The following is a 5312-nucleotide window of genomic DNA, read 5'->3' on the forward strand; positions in this document are numbered from 1 at the left end:
GTGGTGTTGCTGCATCTTTACTATGCCCTGCATACTGTGCTTGACACATTACAAGCACATATCATTTTATTTTTCAAACCACCCGTGGTGTAATTAAACAATAACATACACATTAATAATAAGCAGTTTGTAGGCACTTTGGTCCAGATGCTATTATCAGAAATCATGCATTCAATACTGACAATATCCCTATGTGATCATCTAATTTAGAGACGAAGAAAAGACACAGCGTTAAGAAGCTTTACCAAAGAGATAGAGCTTGTAAGTGTGGAACCAGAGTTTGAACCCAAGAAATTTACTTACAGAATATGTGCTCATAACCACAAGCTATAATGCCTCTTCATTAGGCACTATTATCGCCCTTTTAGATTAGTGGAACTAAAGTTTATAAAAGTTAGGTAGTATGCCCAATGTCACACAACTCATAAGGAGGGAGATTTGGAATTTGAACTCAAAACTGTCAGCCATTAAGCCTATTTCCTTTTCCCAACATAACTTTGCCTTGTGAATATTGAAAGAGAGTTTCAGTAGCAAGCATTATAAGGATGTGCTGAAGAAGAAAGTCATTTAGAGGACATTTTCTGAATTTATTTATTTATTTATTCATTCATTTACTTATAAGTAAGTCTGTTAATATGTTATCTAACCATGTCCTGCCTTTCAAAGCTTACGACTCTTTGCAACCTCAGATACCATCTCCTGACTGCTAACTTATCTTCCGTATCCCATCGAGCAAGGTCTTCTCATCTCTGACACTTCCCACCACAGAAAGATCTTCTGCCTTTCATCTTAAGACCCAGCTTTGTGTGTATGTCTTTGTAAACCCATCAGCTATTATGTAAACCCCTCCCCACTTACCGAAGACTTACTGTTTACCTAAGACTATTATTTAGCATGTTAAACATTTATGTATTGAGCTTCCTTATTTTTGTGCCGTATGTGTATGTCTTTTTTTCCTAATTTATTCAGCTATAACTACAATTCTCACACTCTTTATCTATCTTAGAGTAAAAGATATTGAAAGTATGCTAGCTGGTAGAATAAGGGTTGACTTCATTTTTAACATGCATGGTTCTAGTGCTTGATCATCACTCCCCTTTCTTGGAGATATTCGATGCTGATGGTACTCAGAGACAGTCTCCCCATGTTCAGTCATCAGCGTTCCTGGACAAAGACTTCTTGAAATCATTTTCAGAAGAAGGCTTATTTGCCTTGCAGATGACTTTGTTGAAACATAATTGTTATGATCTGAATGTCTGCATTCTCTCCAAATTCCTATAGTGAAACCTAATCACCAATGCAACAGTATTGAGAGGTGACACCTTTAGGAAGTAATTAGGTCACGAGGGTAGGCCACGTGAATGGATTAGTGGCCTTGTAAAAGAAGCTTGAGGGAGCTTGTTTGCCCCTTTAACAATACACGGACACATAGAAACTGCCATCTATGAGGAACAGACCCTTACAATACTGAATTTACTGACATCTTGACCCTGGACCTTCCAGCCTCCAAAAGGGTGGGCAATAAATTTCTGCTGTTTGTAAATTACTCAGTTTAAGATAATTTGTTATAGCAGTCCAAACTGACTAAGACAAGAATCAAGGGGAAATTCGAACTGACTTATGCACACATGAACACACATAATACACATACCCTAAAATAATCCATTTAAAAATACATAAAGAACTTGTATTTTTTATCATGGACCTAACCAGCTAAAAAATATGCCCTCATTTTTTCAAAAATTTAAACAAATTATGATAAATATTAAGGCATCAGGAACAGTTTATAGTCTGAAGTCAGCAGCATGTTCCTTATATGACCTTTAACTTTTCTGTATAGTAAATTGTATTTAGTTGATGAATCAATGATCATGTTTACAGTAAGCTATATGTGTGATCGCTTTAGCAATGGTCAAAATTCAGCATGTTCACACACACACCTCCACGTCAACCCACCCGTCCACTCCGACATGCACACATTTCATGTATCTTTTAGTTGAGGCTATCAAGAACAAAAATAGATGCTTCTCTATTCTCCAGATATTCATTTTGACCATTGATTTTCCCAAGAGTACTCATGAGGATTGAGAACATGAAACCAAACACTCAGCTCCGTTAATTGAGCTTTCTTTGGTTCACATCAGTTCTTTCGACGTTTTTAATAGGATTGCATTAATGGAATTTTATATCGTTGGAACTGTTCAATACTTTTCTACAAAGACAAGGTGCTTCTGCCTGAAAAGGTGATTACTCTAATTGTGCTATCTATTCTTCTATAGAATAATGCCACTTTTTCCATTTAGGTGGAGTTGACATGTGTCAGGAAGCATCAATCACCTTCCATATAAATAGTCCTAAAGAAAAATTAGTATGCTCAATGGAATACTTCAGAGACATCTGGAAACATACCCATTGTAGAAATTGTGGCTTTCATAATATGTTGATATTATATTATTTGTAAGTGCAATGTGTGTTTGTGTGTGTGTGTGTGTGTGTGTGTAAAGATAGAGGAGATTAGAGGGCTAGTCAAGTCCTTTACTAATAGGCACACTAGTAAAGAAATGATGAAGAAAATTAATTTATACGTTTCTTTGGACAGTTCTATTCTTGGCTCTCAGAGATAAAGCACATTGGGGAAATGGAGCCAGTTTAATAAATACGCCTTGGCTAGATCTTCCAGAAGAAACTAACAAAGAATATACCTGGAGAGAAAGACCAAAGCATGTAATTTCTATAACCACGGGAGATCTTTTCATTAGCCTCCTCTTTGGTTCTTAATAGTTTCCCAGATGCATCTGGGGACTGCTATAATGATTATCTCTGTACAATTGCTCTCTCTCTTTATTGATACATAGAACTTCAATCTGACTGAGTGAAGAGAAAACATTCTATCTAATCTGCATTATGTTATCACAAAGTCATTGCTGAGATAATGTTATGTTAAAATAAAATTGTATTCCAACGCCCTTTTAAGTATTTAAGTTCAGACATTTCAAATGCCACTGAAACCCTACTAATTAACTCCAAGCAACTCTTGCTTACCTGTAAGGATCAGTAAATACTTAGGAAGAGCCAGCTACTATTGGCACTAATGAAGTATGAAATAGACTAATTTTACTGTGTTTCTTTGCCTATTTTTTCCACCACAGAGGAGTAGACATGCAGAAATTGTGTCTCTCAGATACACAAAAATTAGGTGATCGTATCTCTAGTATTTCTCCTTTTCAAATCTCTTGTGACAAAATACAACCAGAAGCAGCAGCACCACCACCACCATGGCTATCACCATCACCATCATCATCCTACACTTCTGGAGACTTGCCTCATCCAATGGTGTTTCTTTCTGTTATGTTCTCTACATTGGCGTTGACTTGCGTTTTTCTCCTAAAACATGCCAAGACTTTCTCTATACTCTAAAGATGAAAGCCAAACTATCCCATGGCACAAAAGCCCCAAATAGTCAGACTCTTCCATATTTTCCCAGCGACAGGTACAGTTTGATCACCCTCTTACTCTGCTTCAACACTTTTTTGTTTTCCCCATTTGTACACCTGTTCCATGCTCTCTTTCTCAGGGGTCCTTCTCACATACTGTTTTTCTCTTTCTGAAAAAATCATAACTAAACTTTTCACCTAAATAAATTATCTTAATTTTATTTAGAACTTACCTCACTTCTCACTTTCTCAGGGGTTAGTCAAAGCTGCACCATTTTGTAAGGCCTCTGCCATTTCACAGACCCTGGTCAGAGTGAAACATTCCGCAGGGGTTTGGGCTGTGAGAAACATCCTTCTTAACAACATGATCACAGGCACAGGAGCATCCTTTTTTATTTTTATTTTTATTTGTTTTGAGATGGAGTTTCTCTCTTGTCACCCAGGCTGGAGTGCAATGGCGCGATCTCGGCTCATTGCAACCTCCGCCTCCCGGGTTCAAGCAACTCGCCTGCCTCAGTCTCCCAAGACACTGGGATTACAGGTGCCCGCCACCATGCCCAGCTAAGTTTTGTATTTTTAGTAAACTTGAGATTTCTCCATGTTGGTCAGGCTGGTCTCAAACTCCTGACCTCATATGATCCACCTCTCTCTGCCTTCCTAAGTGTTGGGATTACAGGCGTGGCTCCACAGCACCTGGCCAGGAACATCCTTATCATACCCTGCTGGGCAAAGCCCCAGCTGAAGGAATATCCTGTCATATCCTGCTGGACACAGGTCCAAGGAACATCCTATCACATCCCATTGGGAAAAGGGCCAAACCGCCTGATCGTAGGAACATCTTATCAATATCCTCCCAGGCAGGAAGTCATACCACCCAGACCTGTTCCACCCAGGCCTATAAATTACTCCAGCCTGTAAGCAGCAGTGGGCTCTGGCATTAAGCTGGTCCCCCACTTCTGCAGGTTTTTGCAATAAACCTGTGTTGCCATAGAGCCACCAACTCTCTCTCTTTCAGAGTTTTTTTTTAACCCTTACCTTCCCTTCTAACATCAGGAATAGTTACCCTTCTTAATGTAATTAATAGTTGTCACAGGTCAGCAAACTGAACACTCTTTGATTATTATTGGTTATAAGTATTATCAGTTATAACTAGAATTAATTTTATATTTTATGTATTATTCCCACTACTAGATTGTCACCTTATTATATGCTCTTATGTAATCATATCACTAAATATCAATTATTTCATTAGAATTTTTATGTATTATTTGATATTTTGATTAGTTTGTATCTCTATGTCTAAACCCATGAATGCAGGTGTAGTTATGCATGCAAAGTTCAGTATTTGGAATATAAACACTCATAACAAATAATAAAATACTGTAGAGCATTATTGTGTGCCAGGAAATGGCTAAGGTGGTACATAGTTTATTTAATCTCTGAAACAAACTAGTGGCTTTTTAGGTATCACTGCCTCATTTTACAATTGGTTGATAAAATGACATACCCAAAGTCCAGGAGTAAAGAATATAACCAAAATTGTTTTCCATGTCCACTATTCTAGGAAATATGCAAGTCATCACAATCTCTTCTCTGGCTTTCTTCAGTTGACCCTTCCTGTCCAGTCTTCCACCCAACAAAATCTTCTCTCTTCTCTGGCTTTCTTCAATTGACCCTTCCTGTCCAGTCTTCCACCCAACAAAACCTTCTCTTCATAATAATTCAGTCATATCACACTCTTTCTTAAAACTCTCCAAACCCATCTTTCTTACATTAGAATCCCAAATCCTTAGAATTATTTTTCAAACAATGTCAGAATAGTCTGTAGCAAACTATTCATCTTGCAGACACACACACACACATACACACAATCACAAT

This window comes from Macaca nemestrina, chromosome 18, assembly GCF_043159975.1.
Source record: "Macaca nemestrina isolate mMacNem1 chromosome 18, mMacNem.hap1, whole genome shotgun sequence".
Lineage (NCBI taxonomy): Eukaryota > Metazoa > Chordata > Mammalia > Primates > Cercopithecidae > Macaca > Macaca nemestrina.